The sequence below is a fragment of the Aquarana catesbeiana genome, linkage group LG01, assembly GCF_042186555.1.
Source record: "Aquarana catesbeiana isolate 2022-GZ linkage group LG01, ASM4218655v1, whole genome shotgun sequence".
Lineage (NCBI taxonomy): Eukaryota > Metazoa > Chordata > Amphibia > Anura > Ranidae > Aquarana > Aquarana catesbeiana.
In genome coordinates this window covers 800,377,466-800,402,368 of record NC_133324.1, presented here as the reverse complement: position 1 = coordinate 800,402,368, position 24,903 = coordinate 800,377,466, and positions in this window count along the sequence as shown.

Sequence of the window (24,903 nt, the reverse complement as noted above, 5' to 3'; positions counted from 1 at the left end):
TTGGGGGATAGTTTCTATAGGTAGCGCAGTATTTTTTTTGTTTTTTTGTGGTCAGTCCCAGTGTTTGCATCACTGATAGTTTATAGGCAGGAGACAGAGTAGTAGGATTAAATCTGCTGAACTACAGACTCTAATAGAGCGTACACACGGTCGGACTTTGTTCGGACATTCCGACAACAAAATCCTAGGATTTTTTCCGACGGATGTTGGCTCAAATTTGTCTTGCATACACATGGTCACACAAAGTTGACGGAAAATCCGATCGTTTTAAACGCGGTGACGTAAAACATGTACGTCGGGACTATAAACGGGGCAGTGGCCAATAGCTTTCATCTCTTTATTTATTCTGAGCATGCGTGGCACTTTGTCCGTCGGATTTGTGTACACATGATCGGAATTTCTGACAACGGATTTTGTTGTCGGAAAATTTTATCTCCTGCTCTCCAACTTTGTGTGTCGGAAAATCCGATGGAAAATGTCCGATGGAGCCCACACACGGTCGGAATTTCCGACAACACGCTCCGATCGGACATTTTCTATTGGAAAATCCGACCGTGTGTACGGGGCATAAGGGTTGTCAACTTTTTATGAAATGCAGCCTGTAGCACAGCAGGGCATTTTACAGGTTAAGCTATTTCTACGGAAGTGAACTGAACATTTAAATGATACATTTTCAAAAAATAAGTGATCATAGAAAATGAAAGCATGTATGAAAATGTTTCATCTATTAAACATGAGTGATGAGATTAAGTCCTTGATTCTATGGACATGTACTGTCCTACATGCAGTAGTGTCCTACATAAATGGTTACTAAAATATTTTGGAAGTGTAAAAGAGTCACTGAAATGCTGAGTAAGTAGCATGTTAGCTACTATGGGCATATTAAATCACAAGACTATGAATAAGACATTCTTACGTCACAGGCAGCACTCAAATGATTACTTTCAGCTGAACAGAAACAGCAGTGATGCCTCTGGTAGATTAAGAGAGCAGCAAAAGAGCAAAGTATCATGTGAACAGTACAGAAAAAAAAAACTATGCATACTGTCTAAAAAATTACACACATATATACCACCAAAAAAACTGTACAAAGCAACTTAAGGTATTACTAAAGACAAATCTTTTTTTCTCATGGCTAATGATGAGCTAAACTTTTCTGGGTACAGTCTGTGGTACATTCACTGAACCCCACTGAAGTCAACAGGAGCCTAATCTTTAACCCCTTCACGTCTAAGGGTAAAATAAATCTTAATGCCTAAGCACAGTTTTGGAACCTTGATATATGTTAGTAAAACCGTTCATATCATCACAACTATTTTGTACATGCCTTGTTTTTTTTTTTTTGACACATTGGGACTTTTATTTTATTATCAAATAGAAAACTTGCCCAAAATGGTAAAAAATATATTTTTTAAATATAGCTGTATATTTATGCCTCGTACACACGGTCGGATTTTCTGACGGAAAATGTGTGATAGGACCTTGTTGTCGGAAATTCCGACCGTGTGTAGGCTCCATCACACATTTTCCATCAGATTTTCCGACACACAAAGTTTGAGAGCAGGATATAAAATTTTCCGACAACAAAATCCTTTGTCGGAAATTCCGATCATGCGTACACAAATCCGACGGACAAAGTGCCACGCATGCTCAGAATAAATAAAGAGATGAAAGCTATTGGCCACTGCCCCGTTTATAGTCCCGACATACGTGTTTTACGTCACCGCGTTTAGAACGATCAGATTTTCCGACAACTTTGTGTGACCGTGTGTATGCAAGACAAGTTTGAGCCAACATCCGTCTGAAAAAATCCTAGGATTTTGTTGTCGGAATGTCCGAACAAAGTCCGAACGTGTGTACGGGGCATTAGTGTTACTTGCATAATTCACCAAAGAACAAGCCCAAAATAAATTCTCCTGCTCTTGATGATTGCAGTGATACCACATATGAGTATGTTATTTGTTGTTTGTACCCATAGTACAGCCCAGAAACAATAATGTGCATTTTTATTTTTGTTTTATTCCTACCTAAAACACACTGACACTAACTGACACAGATACTAATTAAAAAAATCCTGCCCAAAATATACTGACCCTGAACTTTGACCCAGACCTTGGACCCTGACCTTTGACCCAAACACGAACCCTTATACTGACCTATATCAAACCTTGAGCTAGGTATTTTTTCTCTATTATTTTATTTTTAATATTTATTTATTTTTACACATACTTTTTTTTCTCTCTGCAAGGAGAGACAAAGATACATTGGGGTGATTTACTAAGGGCAGTTGCATTCTGCAAGAGCACTTGCTCCAGAGCTTAGTACAATCAGTCTGCGAACTTCCATCACTTGCAAGCACAAAATGCTGTTTGTTTTTTTTATTATTTTCCCTGCAAGCGATTGGGTATTCTTTGCAAAGTCAAGCCTTTCCTCATTTACTAAGCTCTGGAGCAACTGCACTTTGTAAAGTGTACAGGCTAAACATGTGGCCCCATGGCAAAAATCCCAGTGCAGTGGGGGTGCATATATGTGTTACATTGGCGTCAAGGGGTTTAAAGAGTCTGGTTATTTTCAAAGCTAATAGACAAGGGATTGTTAAACAAAGGGCATGGGGAGCTGGCCACTCACAGATAAGACATGTATCATAGAAAAAAAAAATATAAAAATTAAAACTCAGTGGCAAGATTGTCTTTTCAGGTAGCTTAAAGGGCAACATTGAAAATGCACAAATATTTTAAATAACGTGTTGGCATGATGCCTTACAGCTGTACATGATTTCACAGGGCATTATGATTTTCTGAGACAGCACCAGCTACACCGCATTCTGGTAACACATAAATTACATGTGTAATTGTTTTGTTTACATAATTTTCTTCTTTTGCTTACATAGATCAGCAGTAACCTAGTACCTGTATAATTATTTGTATTTTTAAAAGTGTTTATTAGGTATTTTTTGTAAGACAATAGAATTTTGTGTAGCAGTGATAACCCACAATTAGGCACTGAAGGATCAGACACAATAGATCTGAAATCTTTTGAAAGGTATTAACTTGTCAAAAAAAATATATACTGTATACTGTGTGTGTATATGTGTGTGTGTATATATATATATATATATATATATATATATATATATATATATACTGTATCTCACAAAAGTGAGTACACCCCTCACATTTGTGTAAATATTTTATTATATCTTATAATGTAACAACACTGAAGAAATTACATTTTGCTATAGTGATTGTGCATCTTAGATAACAGTGTAAATTTGCTGTCCCCTCAATATAACTCAACACACAGCCATTAATGTCTAAACCACTGGCAACAAAAGTGAGTACACCCCTAAGTGGAAATGTCCAAATTGGGCCCAATTAGCCATTTTCCCTCCCCGGGGTCATGTGACTCGTTAGTGTTACAAGATTTCAGGTGTAAATGGGGAGCAGGTGTGTTAAATTTGGTTTCATCGCTCTCACTCTCTCATACTGGTCACTGGAAGTTCAACATGGCACCTCATGGCAAAGAACTCTCTGAGGATCTGAAAAAAAGAATTGTTGCTCTACTTAAAGATGGCCTAGGCTATAAGAAGAATGCCAGGACCCTAAAACTGAGCTGCAGCACGGTGGCAAAGGCCATACAGTTGTTTAACAGGACAGGTTCCACTCAGAACAGGCCTCGCCATGGTTGGCGTTACATCCAGAGGTTGTCTTTGGGAAATAGATGTATGAGTGCTGTCAGCATTTCTGCAGAGGTTCAAGGGTGGTAGGTCAGCCTGTCAGTGCTCAGACCATACGCTGCACGCTGCATCACATTGGTCTGCATGGCTGTCGTCCCAGAAGGAAGCCTCTTCTAAAGATGATGTACAAGAAAGCCTGCAAACAGTTTGCTGAAGATAAGGATGACTAAGGACATGGATTACTGGAACCATGTCCTGTAGTCTGATGAAACCAAGATAAACTTATTTGGTTCAGATGGTGTCAAGCGTGTGTGATGGCAACCAGGTGAGGAGTACAAAGACAAGTGTGTCTTGCCTACAGTCAAGCATGGTGGTGGGAGTGTCATGGTCTGGGGCTGCATGAGTGCTGCTGGCACTAGGGCAGCTACAGTTAATTGAGGGAACCATGAATGCCAACATGTCCTGTGACATACTGAAGCAGAGCATGATCCCCTACATTCAGATACTGGGGGACAGGGTAATACTCCAACATGATAATGACCCCAAACACAAATCCAAGACCACCACTGCCTTGCTAAAGATGCTGAGGGTAAAGGTGATGGACTGGCCAAGGATGTCTCCAGACCTAAACCCTATTGAGCATCTGTGGGGCATCCTCAAATGGAAGGTGGAGGAGCACAAGGTCTCTAACATCCACCAGTTCTGTGATGTTGTCATGGAGGATTGGAAGAGGACTCCAGTGGCAACCTGTGAAGCTCTAGTGAACTCCATGCCCAAGAGGGTTAAGGCAGTGCTGGAAAATAATGGTGGCAATACAAAATATTGACACTTTAGGCCCAATTTGGACATTTTCACTTGGGGGGTGTATTCACAGGGGTGTAATCACTTTTGTTGCCAGCGGTTTAGACATTAATAGCTGTGTGTTGAGTTATTTTGAGGGGACAGCAAATGTACACTGTAATACAAACTGTACACCCACTACTTTACACTGTAGCAAAGTGTCATTTCTTCAGTGTCGTCACATGAAAAGATATAATAAAATATTTACAAAAATGTGAGGGGTGTACTCACTTTTGTGAGAAACTGTGTATATATATATATATATATATATATATATATATATATATATATATATATTTATGGTTGGAGCCCTCCGTCCTGAGAGATATGAAGCACATAAACACGTTACAAGACTAACAACATAAAATAGACCTGAAGTGTGCCCTGGCCTGCTGTATGGTAAACCCAGATCTGCTGGGTGGTATGCCAGAGAAGGGTGCATACCTTAAGAAAGTAATAGATGTTTCTGTAGAGAAATTGTTTGAAGAGAAGTACCCTGAGAAGGGGAATGGGTGGGTGGGTACCGCGCACTGGAACTGACACAGACCATCATGGGTGGTCTGGTTAAATACCCTCCGGGCTCCTCCCATAATTTCAGGCCAGTATACAGGCCTTCCTATTTATGGTCGGAGCCCTCCGTCCTGAGAGATATGAAGCACATAAACACGTCACGTTAAAGACTAACAACATAAAATAGACCTGAAGTGTGCCCTGGCCTGCCGTATGGTAAACCCAGATCTGCTGGGCGGTATGCCAGAGAAGGGCGCAAAACGACTTGGTTAGGGGGGTAATGATTTATTTAAGTTTATGAACATATTACAGGGCAAGCTTGCCAAAGGTTCGTGACATTTCTACCTGTGGATTGGGAATGTAGCAAGCGAAGCAGGTGGATTTCCACCTACCCATTTTCCTGATCACGTGGTCCAGAACCCCGTTTCGTGAGGCTGCTGATGCTGCCCCAATGCGGAAAGAATGTCCAGAATAATGGCTGGGGTCAAGGCTTAAGTTGCGCAGAAGGATCCTGACGTGAGTAGTGAACTGGTTGGTACTAAGCGGACTGATCTGGAATGGTAGCAATGGGCTGTCCTGCGAGGGATCAGACAGATGGGCTAATAGCTGATCTAGGATGGCTATGGGGCACCAGGCGTTGTGTGTTCTGAAGAGCTTGATGTCAACCCCCGGACAGGACTGTTGCGTTTTGGACACCTCGAGGTGCAATGTGAAATGACTGTGGTGTCGCGTGAGGTGGCATCTTCGTAACATCCTATGACTGGGGCCGCTGACTGTGAATTCGCTGGGTCGTAGAAAGCCGTAAAATGCCAGGTAGATGGCTGCTTGGATGACCAAGCTGGGCAAGAAGCCGAAAGGGGAACGTGAAAGGATAGTGGACATGTCTCGAAACATGGCACTGGTGACCGGTAAGCGTTTACCGCTGACTTGGGGCTGTTGCTTGTGGATACCTCGCAGGATGGCCTTGACCACATGGGTAGCAAACAAAGATGGTTTGGTAGGATCTTGTAAGGAGGTGAAATGCTGGATGCCAGCTAGGTAGAGTCTAATGGTATTGTAGGATAACGCTAGCTGAGTCTGGCAGTACGATATGAAGGCCAGGATGTGATGGCGATCTCCTGGTGTTGCCCCGAGGTTAGCGGCTAGAAACCTGTGATAGATCTTCCAGGCAGTATGGTATGCTTTCAGGGTATTGTGAGATAGTGACTGGTTAATCAGACTAGTGGCGTCATGAAGATGTCGCTTCAATCCAGGGTTAGCTATGACCAATGTGGGATAGCAGACATGGTGGGGTCGGCTCCAGGTTCCTGCGAAAAGAACGTTGTGAAGTTAAGACGAGATAGAGTGTCATGGTGTTACATTTGCCTGGGATGTGGACATAGAGGACGTTAAATTGGTGCTGTAGTGAGAGTTACACCAGCCTGCGCAGGAAGAACATGATGGCCAAGGACTTGGACCGACCTTTATTTATAATACAGGCTGTGGCTTGATTATCTGTGGAAAATGTCACTGTTTGTCCTACCCAGTTGTTGCCCCAGACCTGGGCTGCTGCAACAATGGGGTAGATCTCAAACAATGAGGAGGATTGACTGAACCCGGGGATCGAGAGTATTTCTGGCGGCCATGGTGCTGCAAACCAGTGATGGCCAAAAATAGCTGCAAAGCCTGTGGAGGCTGCGGCGTCCATGACTATTTGAGGTGAAGTGGGAGATGCTGATGGAATAAACATCAGAATGTTGTTCCAATTTGTTGGAAAATCGTCCCACATGGCCAGGTCAGCTACGGCTGCCTCGTCTAGTTTAAATATTTGGTCAGGGTCTCGTACCTGGGAGAGGAACACCAGGAGGCATGAGACAAAGGATCGCCCTTGAGGGATGATCCTTATGGCAAAGTTAAGCATGCCAAGGAGGGATTGTAGTTGCTTTTTCGTGCAGCCTTGAGTATTAGTAAACGTGTGGATGACTGTCCTGATGCAGGTCAATTTGTCCGGAGGTAAGCTAGCCTGCATGGTGCGCGTGTTGAGTATGATACCCAAGAAAGTGACGATCTGTGCCGGGCCTTCCACCTTCTTATCTGCTAAAGGCACGTTAAGATTGTGGAAGATTTCTCTTAGGCTATTTAGATCAACTGGGGGCTCGTTAGGTTTCTCTATGAGTAGGAAGTCGTCTAAGTAGTGAATCACTTTCTGACAAGACACGTGTTGTGACAGAATCCAGGAAAGGGACTGAGCAAAACTGTCAAATAGCCACGGGCTGCTTTTGGAGCCGAAAGTTAATTTGGTGGCGAAATAGTATAGGCCTTTCCATTTGACTCTGTGCCATCGCCATAGGTACGGATCAATTGGTAACAACTTGAATGCGTCCGAGATGTCTGCTTTAGACAACCAGGCGCCTACTCCTGCAAAAATGATAGATTGAATAGCTGAGTCTACAGATGAATATTTAAGTGAAAACTCTTCTGAAGGTATTAGGGAATTTAAACTGGGCATATATGAGGCGCGGACAAATCATAGACTAAACAGAGTTTATTTGAAAACTTGCCCTTCACAAGCCCGATAGGGCTGACTCTCCATACAGAGAAAGGTGATTGTGTAAAGGGATTGATCATGTACCCCCAGTCTAGTTCTGTCTGCAGCAGGGTGGTGATGGCTTCCTCGTCGGTAGCGGCTGAAAGCAGGTTTTTGCACTCGTGAGTTGTGTTGGGGAGTGTGATAAGTCCGGTGTGAAAGCCTGTCGTGAATCCCTGGATGAGGAAGGCTGTCAGTTAAGGTGTTGGGTGTGAGGAGAGGTAAAACCTGATCCAATCCGACGAGCACTCGGCTTAGTCATGCAGGTTTAAGCTGTTTGACAGCGCAGGCTTACCTGGGGTGAGCTTTGTGGCATGTGAGACAGATATGAAGGAGTTTGCAATGGGGGAATTTACAACCCCCGAAGTTGAAATTATTGCATATGGATGCTCCCCCTAGTGCACGGACGGGTCGTCCTAATCTGTCTGCCTGGGTCGGCTGAGTAAATGCCGTTGAGTTGTGAGCGGCACTAGAGAAGGAGGGAAAGTTGGGGGGGCATCTACCACCTGACTCGGAGCACCAGTTAGCCATATGGGTAGACGACTGGCAGTTAGTACAGAGTGGGTAACGTAGGCCAGCGAAATGGTGACAGAACAGCTCTGTATCGATGGTACTCCAGTTGGTAGTTGCCTGGAACTAGGAAAGTCTGGCTGCTGCTTTTGCTGAAAATGACCTCATAAAATGAGCATCCCCCATATTTATAACCTAGATCCACTACTGCATGTAAGTATAGATCCAGCTCTTCCCTCCTGTTGGGGTTGACCGTGCATAATACATCTCTGAACATGCCAAATACTAGAACAAACTCTGCAATATTGAGTTTGCAGGTAAGCCTATGGTCTTTAGCCTTCAGGACTACGGAAACGTCTCCCCATGAATATAACTTGTTTTCAGCCAGGTCATGTACTGAGATGAGGAGGGATGCTAAGTTAATGTCCTTGCCATCCATTATGCCCTTCCTGATGCCTGCTGGGACGAGATGTGCAGGGAAGATGTAGGTACAGATGTCGGGCGTACCTGTAAGGAGAGGCATGGGGGTGGCGGTGGTTACTGTGGATGGTGGGGGTGCAGCTTGATGTACCTCCAGGGTTCCCACTCTTGTCTGGATGTCGGTGACTGCTGCCGACAGTGTGGTCACCAAGGAGTGCAGCTGAGTGATTGCTGAAGAGATTGACTGTAGTGACGCCTGGATGCCTGGTTGGGCTGCCACTGGCGGGGGAAACAGCAACCTAAAGAGCTCAGCTTTCCTAGCAGTCGCAGGGTAGGGAATACTCCTGCACCGTAGTTCAGCTGTAAGCTTGGGGACTGTAAGCCGTCGTTTGCTGAGCCTGCCCTGGGTGACGATGGGGGGGAGGCGAAGTCCTCGCTGTCGGCCTGCGACATGGTGTCCGCTAAGATAGGGGGAGGGAAATGCATATGTTTTAGACAAATTTGAAAGGTAGGAGGGGATAGATTCTCAGGTAGATGAGACGGAAGGTAGAAGAAAAATTAAGGATAGGAGAAGGAGCGACAGCCAAAGTGACAGCTAGTTTGCGTACGAGTGCTGTTGAGTGTGATTTTAGAAAACTCGAAAGAATGCGTGACAACTGAGGTGAGCCAGGAGGTGGGTGTCGCCTGTGCTCGGCACAGACTAATGAACCAGAGCCCCCAGGGTGGACTGGGGCGAGTATTTTGAAGTCTGGTGTTCTAAGTAGGAATGTTGCGATCTGTAGTTAATTGACGTATGTTCGTTCTGCTAACACTTGTACTGCCAGTAAGCTGGACGTTAGGCAACCTTGTCTGCGTGGTGAAGGATCTCGGATCGCTCTTCGAAAACAGAGTGAAGTGCACAGAAGTATGAGACAGTAGCTAACGCCTCGGACATGAATCAAATTGTGTATGTGAAGTAAAAATGTTGTGAAAGGTATGTTTTTGAAAAGCAAAAAAGGGGGGGGGACCCTTTGAATTATGCATCTGCCTTGAAGCCCTAGTAGTGGAGTCTTGGTTTGGGGTCGAGACTTGGGTCGACCGGGAACCTGTAGTAGGGGTGACATAGGAAGATTTTTTTTTTTTTTTTTTTTTTTTGAGAGGGAGTGCTAAAGAGCTGTTTGGGGCAGAAGTTGGTCCGCTGGTGAAGAGATGCAAGCCCTCGACAATTTTTTTTTTTTTTACCTGAGGAAGATACTGTCCACACCTGGTGCAGGATGGACCAACTGGCGAACTCTACTGACCTGAAAAGGGGAAAGGGATAGAGAAATCGATGAGTAGCCATGTTGCTACTGGAGATGAGTGGCTGTATGGAGCCATTTCGTAAATGTGTGCAGCGATTGCAAATAAGCAGCCTTTGAAAGGCGAAAGAAAGTTTTAGCGGAAATTTGATTATGTAGGAAAAACCGTGTGCAGCATTGGTAAAAAAATAGATGGTGTGAGTTGTGTGTTTATGGTATTTTTTATGAGGGATCCAAATCATTGAGCCGGTGCTATGACTGGACTCGGATTGGATGGTGGGTTTTGTAATGCCGAGGATCCTGAATCATTGAGCTGGTATGCGACTGGACTCGGATCAGTCAGTGAAAGCTGGTTTGGCAAGGATCCGAATCATTGAGCCGGTGCTACGACTGGACTCGGATTGGTTGGTGGGGTTGAAATGCCGAGGATCCAAATCATTGTGCAGGTATGCGACTGGACTCGGATCGGTCGGTGAAAGTTGGATTGGCAAGGATCCGAATCATTGAGCCGGTGCTACGACTGGACTCGGATTGGTTGGTGAGTTGAAATGCTGAGGATCCTGAATCATTGAGCTGGTATGCGACCTGACTCGGATCGGTCGGTGAAAGTTGGATTGGCGAGGATGCGAATCGTTGAGACGGTGCTCTGACTGGACTCGGATTGGATGGTGGGGTTTGTAATGCCGAGGATCCTGAATCATTGAGCCGGTATGCGACTGGATTTGGATCGGTTGGTGAAAGTTGGTTTGGCAAGGATCCGAATCATTGAGCCGGTGCTACGACTGGACTCAGATTGGTTGGTGGGGTTGAAATGCCGAGGATCCGAATCATTGAGCCGGTAAGCGACTGGACTCAGATCGGTCGGTGAAAGTTGGATTGGCAAGGATCCGAATCATTGAGCTGGTGCTACGACTGGACTCGGATTGGTTGGTGAGTTGAAATGCTGAGGATCCTGAATCATTGAGCCGGTATGCGAATGGACTCGGATCGGTCGTGAAAGTTGGTTTGGGAAGGATCCGAATTGTTGAGCCGGTGCAACCACTGGACTCGGATTGGATGGTGCGGTTTGTAAAGCTGAGGATCCGAATTGTTGAGCTGGTGTTGCGACTGGTCTCGGAACGGTCGATGAAAGTAGCACACTGTTGGTGAGTGCTGGTGTAGAGAGTTAGTTTTGGATGACAGTGGGGGTTTTCGTAGAAGGTGTATGGTTAGTAAAAGGAGGGGGTGATGTGTGGAACAAGGTTTAGGGCCGTGCGCCACTAATGCGACTTGATCCATAAGTGACTCCGTACGGATAACATAACAATACGATTCTATAAATGGTAACAATAGCTTCTACCTGCGACAGGGAGTGCAACGATCGAAATTCAGGAACTGCAAACGGGGAACAGCGACGCGCTGGAACTCGAGGATAGGAACTCACAAACGTGCGGTGATTTTAGGAAAGTCGGCCTGATGACGTGGGTACCGCGCACTGGAACCGACACAGACCATCGTGGGTGGTCTGGTTAAATACCCTCCAGGCTCCTCCCATAATTTCAGGCCAGTAACAGGCCTTCATATATATATATATAAATATATATATATATATATATATATATATATATATATATATATATATATATATATATATATATATATATTATAATATATCGCTACCCCCCACCACTGGTATTTTGCCTGGGTCTTCTCCACTTTTTGCTCAGCAGCCAAGCACAAGGTAGATTTGCACAGCTAGGTGCACGCTCTTCCGCTAGTTGTCTTCAAAGACCAGTCTAGGGGGTTTTCTTTTATTGTTTTATTGGAGAACTTGGATAGGGTAAGGGATACAGTATAAAGTGATACTTCCAAATTGAAAAATTCCCACTGAGGACTCTTACTTCCTTTCCTAGTGAAACTTGGTTGGAGTCCTTGCAGAAGGTAAATAAAGACTTCTTCATAGCAGCAACAAACTGGTTTCAAACTGAGCAATGTCCCTTTGTAAAGTAGTGGGCAGTCCTGGACAAAGCTCTAAGAATGCTAGCCAGTGTTCCCTATGTGTTGACCCTCAGCTGACTTAAGCCCCATACACACTATCAGTTTTTCTTCTGATTTTTGTCTTCAGATTTACCAAAACCACGTAGTGCAAGGGCCTGCCTGATTGCATACAAATTGAAACTCCTAAGGTTTGACCTCATATTATATGGTTTTGGTAAATCTGAAGGAAAAAATCAGCAGAAAATCTGATAGTGTGTATGGGGCTTAAGAGCACAAGAGGGGGGTTTAACTGTCTAAGGCACCTTAAGGTGTCTGTACTCACAAGACTCCCCTCTAGTAAAGGAAACAGGAAGTGAAGCCTCGCAGCTTCACGTTGCAAACAACATTTCCCTGTATAGAACACCAGGTGAAAGAGGTTACAGTGGTAACAGATGGATCATGCTAGAGTATATAATCAAGTATATAATCAAAATAAGGTGTGGCAAAAATGTAATATAATGTGCCAAATTAATGACACAGCTTCACAGTGCAAATGGCTATCAGTATGCGAAAATGTTACATAAATAGTACAAACCAAAACACAAATAATAGACATGACAATCTATACATAAAGAAACATCTGGACTCCATGTAACAACACACAGGCAGGATGTCTGGCAAAAGATTCACCTAAATATCTATATATCAATAAGGATATAAAATCCTATTAAGCGACATTGTGTCTGTGTGGGGACCCAGGGAATATGAAGGGGGGGGGGAGGAAAGGGGCAAAGGAGGGGAAAAGAGGAAATGGAAAAAGGATGAGAAAAGCCAGCTGGTAATGCTGTATGTGGAAAAGCAATTAGCTCAGTCAAAATAATGATATCATGTTTTCTATTGTTAGATATAAGTTGTCTCCATTAGCAAATTTGGGTTAAGAAATAGATTGAACAGACAAACTCACAATTAGCCGTCTGCTCCATAATCACTCATGAGAGGGAAAAAGGAAGAAAAGGAGAAAAAAAAAGCATAAAGTAGATTAAAAGAAAAAGGAGGAAAAAGGCAAGAGCTTAAATTGACAATTAATAAGAGCAGAGCAGCAAATTATCTACACACTTTTGTAGACCCGGATGACAGAGGTTATGGATCACGTCTAACCCTAATAAGGCTTAAAGGGCCTGTTTCAATAGTATAAATAATCAATCAATTAATCAACTCTCCTGGAAAACCTGGAGATTTAACTCTGTATTCAGACCTGCTGGCATGAGGGACTTTAACCTGTATATCCACCATTTTTCTATTTGGAGGAGTATACGGTCAAAGTCACCTCTCCTGGGGGTAATTTAAGGACAATTACCCTATAGCACTTCCTCCGTGGCATGAGGAAAAATGTTTAGCTAGGGGTTTTTCAGGGTCCTTTTCATTAAACTCTCTTAAATGTTCCCCTATGTGCCTAATTGTGGATTATGTAAATCAAAGAAGGCCTCAACTGCCTTTATTCAACAAGTGTGGGGGATGGAGGTATAGAGTGATTCCACATCAATACCTATTAACCATACCTCGTCCCCCACGCGTAGATCAGCAATTTTTGATAACACATGTTGTGTATCTTGGACATATGATTTTAACTCTTTTATCAAGTCCTTTAAGAGGGATCATCATTTTCCTCAAGTAAGGAGTTCATAATCTCAAGTGCTTTCTGATCATTTATTTCTAGTTGCAGTTCACCAGTACTGGAAGTATCCTTCTCATACAGAGACTTTAGAAAGACCTCCTGCAAGAAAAGGGTAACATCCTTATAGACTATGAATAGACTATGAATTCATCCATATTGCTAACAGGAGAGAATGACATTCCTTTTTGTAGAAGTTTAATGTGTTTTGGGGCCAGGAGGAAATCCGAGAGGTTGATGACCCTCATATTAGCTTTTTCCTTTTTTTAGAGGGACAGTATCCTCAGTCACTGTCTCTTCTGACTCCTCGTATATGACCTCTCGTTTCCTAGTTTTGGTAGTTTGTCTTTGTTTTGGATCCCTAATTTAACTTTTTTGTTTTTGATAATATTTTCAGAGGAGGAATATGATCTACAACCTCTTCTGCCCCCTATTTGTCTAAAAAAAAGTCACTGTTTTATTGGTGTTTTCCTCACTGACTTACTGACTCACTGTATCACTGACACATCTTTTCCTTCTTGATCTGGATTGTGACCGTGTTCCCCCTTCTTGAGGATCTACTCCTCCCTCTTTGAATGGTTAGGTAAAAGACCTCATCTTTTTCAAAATCGTTTATGTCTTTCCTGAATTTAGTTTGTTTAGTTGTTTTTAAATTAGATTGGACTCTCTTTATCTCCTTTTTGAGAAGTTCATTCTGTTTTGAAAATTCCTCTGTTTCTTTCAGAGCATCTAATCCCTGTGCATGTTCCTCAATCTGTTCCTTAATTTCGTCTAATTGGACCTTCTCCTCCTCCACTATTAGACCCATTACCGCTAGCCCATGATTGATACATAATTCCTTTCACTTTGGAAGGAACTTATCTGTATGTAAATGCTCTGCAGGGACTATCCTGTCTCGAAGACCATGTGGTACTATTCTATGTTCAATGTAAATCTCCAGAGAGGACACATCCCATTTCCTGTTAAGGTGTCTTGTCAGTAACTTTTTATGTTCCTTAAATTTATTTTTAATTTCCTACTCCTGATTAGGTGTTTGAGATGTGTCCTTCTAGGGATGCTGCTCTAATTTCTTGATCAATGTCCTCCCCTAATACAAAAGCCATCCCCAATATAGGGATATAATGAAAAGCCCTCAGTAAAAAATATGAAGCTAAAAAATGTATGTAATGTAAATTGACACCATAAGAAAGGATAAAAAGGTGATCCAGACCAATGGCATAAAAACAAAACAAAGGAATGAGTGCATCAGATAATTACTCCACTCAAATGGAATGGCCACTCACAGATCACTCACCACATCAGGTGTTGTTACTGTAACCAAAAATGTATTGCAAACAATATATCCCAGTATAGAACACCAGGTAAAAGAGGTTACAGTGGTAACAGATGGATCATGCTAGAATATATCTTAAAAATATATATTTTACTAATCAAGATAAAGTGTGACAAAAATGTAAATATAATGTGCCAAATTAATGACACAGCTTCACAGTGCAAATGGCTATCACAATTATGCTAAAATATTACATAAATAGCATAGATCAACCAAAACACAAACAATAGACATGACAACATACACAAACATAAAGAAACGTCCGGACGCCATGTAACAACACACAAGCAGGATGTCTGGCAAAAGATTCACCTAAATATATATATCAATATGGATATAAAATCCTATTAAGAGACATTGTGTCTGCATGTGGCCCCAGGGAATATGAAGGGGGGGGGGGGGGGGTAAGGGACAAAGGAGAGGAAAAGAGGAAATGGGAAAGGGGGAAAGGGTGGAAAAAGACAGCTGGTAATGCTATGTGGAAGAGCAATTAGCTCAGTCAAAATAATGTAAGAGAAGCAGATGCAGAGGATGGAATGGTAATCGAGAAGGGCCAAATATTCTATAGTTCTGAATGTAATGGTTGCATTAGATGATACAGCTTAAGATGGAGAAGCTGATGATTGGAAGTCCAGATCCAATTGCTCAGATATGATGTGCTGTGGGTAGCGCTAAATGGCTAAGGATACAATTCCTCTGATAGGAAATGCATCTAAAAGCATGTCAGAGTATAAGTTCTGGTAACATGTGATTCCAACACAAAGATGTAGATAGCTGATAGTGCAGATGGCCTCAGAAGTATTGTTTCTTCCTGCTATGTATGAACAGGTGAAGGCAGGGAGCTGGGAACATCCGGTCATTGGCGATAATAATGATGCATGTGGGTGGTACATTACCATTCCCATATTGTTGATGGCTGCCAACACGAATTCCTCTGTTTCCTAATCCAGGGCTGCCCTTGTCAGTGTCACATAATGTCACATAATGTGGATAGACTGAACCTCATTCTCTGGCATGCTGTGCAGCATCTCCTGTCTCTCACACTCAGCTGGCAGATCCGATGGCAGTGAGCTTGCATGGATGGCGTCACTTGATGCCTGTGACATCAACGGGTTTCGCTAGGGGAAGTAGCGTAGCTTCATCTGGACGGTGATAGGTCAGCAAAGATCACTCCCTTATAACAGTAATCGCTTCATGATGGTGCCGTCCATCCATAAAACATTCAAAGCGACATACATCATGTTTTCTATTGTTAGATGTTAGTTGTCTCCATTAGCAAATTTGTGCTAATAAATAGATTGAACAGACAAACTCATAATTAGCCGTCTGCTCCATTGATAACCACTAATGAGAGGGAAAAAGGAAGAAAAGGAGAAAGAAAAAAACAGAAAGTAGATTAACCACTTAAGGACTGGATCATTATGCTGCCTAAGGACCAGAGGACTTTTTCCAATTTGGCACTGTGTCGCTTTAACTGCTAATTGCGCAGTCATGCAATGCTGTACCCAAACGAAATTTGCATCCTTTTCTTCCCACAAATAGAGCTTTCTTTTGATGGTATTTGATCACCTCTGCCGTTTTTATTTTTTGCGCTATAAACGGAAAAAAACTGAAAATGTTTTAAAAAAAAGATATTTTCTACTGTTTGTTATAAAAAAAATCCAATAAACTCAATTTTAGTCATACATTTAGGCCAAAATGTATTCGGCCACATGTCTTTGGTAAAAAAATGTCAATAAGCGTATATTTATTGGTTTGCGCAAAAGTTATAGTGTCTACAAACTAGGGTACATTTTCTGGAATTTACACAGCTTTTAGTTTATGACTGCCTATGTCATTTCTTGAGGTGCTAAAATGGCGGGACAGTACAAACCCCCCCAAATGCCCCCATTTTGGAAAGTAGACACCCCAAGGAAATTGCTGAGAGGCATGTTGAACCCATTGAATATTTATTTTTTTTGTCCCAAGTGATTAAATAATGACAAAAAAAAAAATTTACAAAAAGTTGTCACTAAATGATATATTGCTCACACAGGCCATAGGCCTATGTGGAATTGCACCCCAAAATACATTCAGCTGCTTCTCCTGAGTACGGGGATACCACATGTGTGGGACTTTTTGGGAGCCAACCGCGTACTGGGCCCCGAAAACCAATCACCGCCTTCAGTATTTCTAAGGGCGTACATTTTTGATTTCACTCCTCACTACCTATCACAGTTTTGAAGGCCATAAAATGCTCAGATGGCACAAAACTCCCCCAAATGACCCCATTTTGGAAAGTAGACACCCCAAGCTATTTGCTGAGAGGCATGTTGAGTCCATGGAATATTCTATTTTTTGACACAAGTTGCGGGAAAGTGACAATTTTTTTTTTTTTGCACAAAGTTGTCACTAAATGATATATTTCTCACACAGGCCATGGGCATATGTAGAATTTCACCCCAAAATACATTTAGCTGCTTCTCCTGAGTATGGGGATACCACATGTGTGGGACTTTTTGGGAGCCTAGCGCATACAAGGCCCCGAAAACCAAGCACCGCCTTCAGGATTTCTAAGGGCGTAAAGTTGTGATTTCACTCCTCACTACCTATCACAGTTTTGAAGGCCATAAAATGCCCAGATGGCACAACCCCCCCCCAAATGACCCCATTTTGGAAAGTAGATACCCCAAGCTATTTGCTGAGAGGCATGTTGAGTCCATGGAATATTTTATATTTTGACACAAGTTGCGGGAAAGTGCCATTTTTTTTTTTTTTTTGCACAAAGTTGGCACTAAATGATATATTGCTCAAACATGCCATGGGCATATGTGGAATTACACCACAAAATATATTCTGCTGCTTCTCCTGAGTACGGGGATATCACATGTGTGGGACTTTTTGGGAGCCTAGCTTCATATGGGGCCCTGAAATCCAATCACCGCCTTCAGGATTTCTAAGGGCGTAAATTTTTGATTTCACTCCCAACTACCTATCACAGTTTCGAAGGCCATAAAATGCCAAGATAGCAAAAACCCCCCAAAATGACCCCATTTTGGAAAGTAGACACCCCAAGCTATTTGCTGAGAGGCATGGTGAGTATTTTGCAGCTCTCATTTGTTTTTAAAAATGAAGAAAGACAAGAAAAATGTATTTTTTTTTCTTTTTTCAATTTTCAAAAGTTTGTGACAAAAAGTGAGGTCTGCAAAATACTCACTATACCTCTCAGCAAATAGCTTGGGGTGTCTATTTTCCAAAATGGGGTCATTTGGGGGGGGTTGTGCCATCTGGGCATTCCATGGCCTCCGAAACAGTGATAGGCAGTGAAGAGTGAAATCAAAAATTTACGCCCTTAGAAAGCCTGAACGCGGTGCTTGGTTTTCGGGGTCCCGTACACGGCTAGGCTCCCAAAAAGTCTCACACATGTGGTATCCCCGTACTCAGGAGAAGCAACAGAATGTATTTTGGGGTGTAATTTCACATATTCTCATGGCATGTTTGAGCAATATATCATTTAGTGACAACTTTGTGCATAAAAAAAAAAATTGTCTTTTTCCCGCAACTTGTGTCACAATATAAAATATTCCATGGACTCGACATGCCTCTCAGCAAATAGCTTGGGGTGTCTACTTTCCAAAATGGGGTCATTTGGGGGGGGTTTGAACTGTCCTGGCATTTTATGCACAACATTTAGAAGCTTATGTCACACATCACCCACTCTTCTAACCACTTAAAGACAAAGCCCTTTCTGACACTTTTTGTTTACATGAAAAAATTATTTTTTTTTGCAAGAAAATTACTTTGAACCCTCAAACATTATATATTTTTTAAAGCAAATGCCCTACAGATTAAAATGGTGGGTGTTTCATTTTTTTTTTTTCACACAGTAATTGCGCAGCGATTTTTCAAACGCATTTTTTTTGGGAAAAAACACACTTTTTAAAATTTTAATGCACTAAAACACACTATATTGCCCAAATGTTTGATAAAATTAAAAAGATGATCTTAGGCCAAGTACATGGATACCAAACATGACATGCTTTAAAATTGCGCACAAACGTGCAGTGGCTACAAACTAAATACATTTTTAAAAGCCTTTACAGGTTACCACTTTAGATTTACAGAGGAGGTCTACTGCTAAAATTACTGCCCTCGATCTGACCTTCGCGGTGATACCTCACATGCATGGTGCAATTGCTGTTTACATTTGACGCCAGACCGACGCTTGAGTTCGCCTTTGCGCGAGAGCAGGGGGGGACAGGGGTGCTTTTTTTTTTTTTTTTTTTTCTTTATTATTTTTTTTTTTTTTTTATCTTATTTTTAAACTGTTCCTTTCATTTTTATGTTTTTTAATCATTTTTATTGTTATCTCAGAGAATGTAAATATCCCCTATGATAGCAATAGGTAGTGACAGGTACTCCTTTTTTAAAAAATTGGGGTCTATTAGACCCTAGATCTCTCCTCTGCCCTCAAAGCATCTGACCACACCAAGATCGGTGTGATAAAATGCTTTCCCAATTTCCCAATGGCGCTGTTTATATCCGGCGAAATCTAAGTCATGAAATGCTCGTAGCTTCCGGTTTCTTAGGCCATAGAGATGTTTGGAGCCATTCTGGTTTCTGATCAGCTCTATGGTCAGCTGGCTGAATCAACGGCTGCATTTTCAGGTTCCCTGTTGGGACAGGAGAGCCAGAAAAAAACATGGAAGACGGTGGGGGGGGGGCATTCTCTCCCACTGCTTGTAAAAGCAATCTAGAGGCTAATTAGCCACTAGGATTGCTTTTACATGAAAGCAGACCGCTGGCTGAAAAGAATGATACCAAGATGATACCTAAACCTGCAGGCATCATTCTGGTATAACCACTCAAAGTTCAGCAACATACCAGTACGTTGCTGGTCCTTGTTGGGCATATATTGTAAACTTTTTTTTCATGCAGCCTGTGGGCTGAACGAAAAAAAGATATTGATCGGTGGGTATGCCCACCATTAGACTACCCCCCTTCATCCACTCACTTCTAATGATGGGCATACATGCACCGTTTATATATGCCGAAGCATGGGGGCATCCTCCCGCAAAAGGCAGGAGCAAATCGCTCCTCCACCCACTGCTGCCCCCACGCTTCGGCATATATGCTGAAGTATGTAACTGTGGTGGTGAAATCACCTCTGACAGCGCTGGAGTCACGGCTTTATGTATCGTGGGAGCAAACGCTGTTGCTGTCAAGATAAATAAATCCGTGCTGCAACTGAATGGCGTACCTGCTAAGCAAATGATGGTTAACAAGAAACAAAGTAACATTACAATATAACAGTAAGACTTACCATACCTGCAAAGCAAATACAAAAAAAACATAGTAAAAAATAAAACATTTAATGCAACCTGTGCCTACCTAAAATATATATATGCCGAAGCATGGGGGCATCCTCCCACAAAAGGCAGGAGCAAATCGCTCCTCCACCCACTGCTGCCCCCACGCTTCGGCATATATGCTGAAATATGTAACTGTGGTGGTGAAATCACCTCCGACAGCGCTGGAGTCACGGCTTTATATATCGTGGGAGCAAACGCTGTTGCTGTCAAGATAAATAAATCCGCGCTGCAGCTGAATGGCGTACCTGAAAACAAAAAAATGGTTAAAACACAGTAAACTATAAAAAAATTACATACCTGAAAAGCAAACATGATAAAACATAACAACAATAAAACATTGCAGAATAGAATACAGTAAAAAAGAGCAGAACAATTAAGAGAAAATAGAGAGAGAGAGAGAGAGAACAATAAAACAACAACTATTTTTGTTTTTTTTATTTTATATTTTTTTTGTGTATTTTTTTTTTTTTTCATTTTTTTTTTATAACTGTAACTTTGAAAACTGTAACGGATGCGATGGCATCTTGGGAGACCCTGTGAAAGTGTGTCCTAGTCTGTGCAATGCTGTACCCTATGCTAAAACTCAACTAGTGTATGGTAGCGCTCAAAACATTCACCAATGCAAAGACCAGGATTGCCAGGACAGGAGGGACAATAATACCGGGTGTCACGCCTAAATCCGCGCTTTCTGCAGACACGACATTTTCTTTGGGGGGCTCGTTGGGTAGGGGTACTCGGGAGGACATATTGAAAATGCCTCTCATGCAGCCGGCTTACTGCATTTGGTTGGGGAAGGTGAGGTGGAGCACCGTCTGGAAACAGAAGGGCTCTGACGATCTCTTCCTGGAATGTAAGGAAGGATCCAGTCCATCCTGAAGCTCTGTATAGCACATGAGCGTTCAGCAAAGCCAATTGAAATAAATAAACAGACATTTTTGGACCAGCATCTGGCCTTACAGGCAACTAGGTACGGCGCCAACAACTGGTCATTGAGGTCCACCCCTCCCATATTTTGGTTATATTCGTGGACACAGAGGGGTTTCTCCCCAACACCAGTCGCCGTAGTAATTTGGACCGTCGTGTCTGCATGAAGGGAGGTGAGAACGAAAACATTCTTCTTATCCCTCTACTTCATAGCGAGCAAATTATTACACTGCAAGCAGGCTCTCTCCCCCAGCTTAAGATGGGAATCTACAAGCCACTGGGGAAAGCCCCGGCGATTAGGTTGCACGGTGCCACATGCTCCAATCTGCTGATCAAACAAGTGACTAAAAAGTGGCACGCTCGTGTAATAATTGTCCACATATAAATGGTACCCCTTTCCGAATAAGGGTGACACCAAGTCCCACACTATCTTGCCAGCACTTCCTATGTAGTCAGAGCAGTTTGTCGGCTCTACGTGACTATCTTTGCCCTCGTAAACCATAAAACTACATGTATAGCCTGTGGCCCTGTCACAGAGCTTATACATCTTGACCCCATATCTGGCACGCTTGCTGGGAAGGTACTGTTTGAATGACAAGCGGCCAGAAAATTTAATCAGGGACTCATCAACGCAGACAACTTGATGGGGAGTAAACAAGTCTGCAAAACGTTGGTTGAAGTGGTTTACGAGGGGCCGAATTTTGTAAAGCCGATCGTATTCAGGGTCTCCACGAGGACGACAGAGTTCATTGTCATTGAAGTGCATGAACCGCAAAATCTGCTCGTATCGTGCCCTGGCCATGGAGGCAGAGAACATGGGCGCATGGTAAATTGGGTCAGTGGACCAATATGACCGCAACTTACTCTTTTTATTCAAGCCCATGTTGAGGGAAAGGCCCAGAAAGAGCTTAAATTCGGAGACCGTAATTGGTCTACAATCTCTGGCAAGGGAGGACTGGGGATTAGCGGCGATGTGTTGACCAGCGTATAAATTGCTTTGGTCCACAATAGATCTATAGAGATCTTCGGTGAAAAACAGTGAATAAAAATCCAGTGGCGTAAAATCAACTGTTTCCATCTGAATTGGCCAGTGAATGGGGGCAGTACGGGTGCTGCAGAAGTGGTGGGTTCCCAATTCGGATTGGCGAATGCAGCAGGAAGGGCACTATGGGTACGATGGGCCTGTCTTTGCCTTCTTGGTGGCAGCGGGACACTACTTGTGCTTGCCACCTCGCCAGCTTGAACTGCACTTATGGGACTCGCCACGTCACCAAGTGTTACTGCAGTGCTGGATATACGACCAGGGTGTACTAGGCCGCTGGTGCTTGCCAGTTCACCAGAAGGAATAGCGGCGCTAGTACTGCTCTGCTCCATACGAGAGCCCTGCGGTTCTTGCACTTCAAGGACAGAAGAAGATTGGGGTCTGGTATGCCTGACCTTAGCAGGTACCACAACTCCGTCGTCAGAGCTATCTGTCATGGAGCCGCTGTCCTCTACAGGATCGTATTCTGAGCCTGAATCTGACAGATGAGTGACTTTCTCTTCACTATCTGTCATGCTCAGAAACCTGTAGGCCTCTTCACTAGTGTACCTTCGATTTGCCATTTTGGGCTCTAAATTTAGGGGTACACTAGTGAGACTCACAGGCAAAAAAGCTCCTGACTGTCAGCGACTGTATCAAAATGCTACCAAAAAACTGTTAGCAATCTCAGGGATCAGGCCTGACTCTGCGAACGCTGCAGTTATGTGTGCTTAGTGTTTTGTAAGTGTCAGTGATCGATCGATACTGCACTTGGGTGGGCTGGGCAGGGCTGGGCCGAGGGGCAAAACGCAGATGGTAGCAGGTATCTGGGCTGATCCCGCTAACACTGCGTTTATGGGAACCCTAAACTACTGGGGACGCTAGTATAGATCTTATCAGATCAGATATCGATCCGCTCAGATACTATACCACTAAGGGAGGTGTATGCTGCGTGCGTGGGTGTTAGTGGTACTGGCGCTAACCTGACGCTGCCTGGGGCAACACAGACCTTATCTGACCCTAAAAACTTAACTTATATCACCGCCGGGCAATTAGGGGGTTAAACCTTTATTAGGTAATAAACGGCGGGTGCCCTAAAACCTTAAAAAACAAACTAACTAACCGTCACCCGTAACACTTATACAGTGATCGCTGGTGAAAGGGTAAACTAGGGGGCAATCAAGAGGTTAAAACCTTTAGTAGGTAGTATATGGGGGTCCCTGTCACTATAAAACACTGACAGCGAACCTATATACTTACCTCCCTAACTAGCGTCACCTGTGTCACTAATACAGCGATCAGAAAAACGATTGCTTAGCGACACTGGTGACGGGGGATGATCAAGGGGTTAACCTATATTAGGGGGGGTTAGGGGGGTACCCTAGACCTAAAGGGGGGTACCCCAGACCTAAAGGGGGCTAACCTAACTGCCCTAACACTTATAACTGTCACAAACTGACACCAATGCAAAAAAAAAACTGCTATTGGTGTCAGTGTGACAGGGGGTACAGGGGGGTGATCGGGGGGTGATCGGGGGGTGAAAAGTGTGCCTGGCGTGTTCTACTGTTAGTGTAGTGTTTGTGTAACTTACATTGATGTCTTCTCTCCTCGGCACCGGAACGAAAAGACCGGCTCGAGGAGAGATGACATCACTTCCTCTCCCTCTGTTTACATTACAGAGGGAGAGGAAGTCTGTCATTGGCCAGGAGCGATCGCGAGGGGGGAGCCACGAATGAGTGGCCTCCCCCTCACCTTTGATCGCCCCTGACCTCAATCCGACCGCCGCAGGCACCGGGGGGGTCCGATCGGACCCCCCACCCGCGGGAAGGCAAGGATGTACATGTATGTCCTTTTGCCTGCCCGTGCCGCTCTGCCGACGTACATCATCGTGCGGCGGTCGCCAAGTGGTTAAAAGAAAAAATAAAGGAGGAAAAAGGGAAGGGAAAGGGGAAGCATAGTGGCTTAAATTGACAATTAATAACACACATTTGTAGACCTGGATGACAGAGGTTAGAGATCACTTCTAACCCTAATAAGGCTTAAATGGCCAGTTTCAATAGCATAAAGAGAGTTTTATCAACTCTCCAGGAAAACCTGGAGGTTTAACTCTGTATTCAGGCCTGCTAGCATGAGGGACTTGTATATCCACCACTTTTCTTTTTGGAGGAGCATACGGTCAAAGTCACCTTTCCTGGTGGGAAATTTGAGGACATAAATCCCTTTAGCCTTCAATCTTATAGAACTTTCTCCAAGGCAAGAGGAAAAATATTTAGCTAGGGGCTACACAGCCTGTTTCCTACTGCGAATTCACGCATTCTTCTGTGCATTGTGATGTGTCCCAAAAGTCTGCGGGGGGGGAGGAGGGGGGCCGAATTTCCGGCTTTGCTCACTGCAGCAATCTGAACTAAATGTGGGAGTGGTTACCTGTTAAAACCAGGTACCTGCTCCCCCCCCCCAAAAAAGTGCCAAATGTGGCAGCAGAGGGGGGGGGAGCAGGTAGCAAACAAGCGGAGCTTCCCCTTTTGGGTGGAGCTCCTCTTTAATATGATTCCTATAGTGTAAGTGTAGGGTAAGTTCCTCTTCTACCTACAATTCAACAAGTGTTCTGAGATATGTCTTTTTGATAATAAAAACATTTACATTTCAGACCGTTATTCTTGGAAACATATTAGGATTTTACATTGGGAGCCATCGATTTTTTACATATTTTCCAAATGCACATATGAAAAAGTGATATGTGCTAGCTCACAAGAGGAGAGGTCAGTCAATTAAGGTGGTACCCCTTTATCTTATGATAAGTTAGTAGGGACAATGTATATACTGCTAACACATGAGTGTTAAGAATGT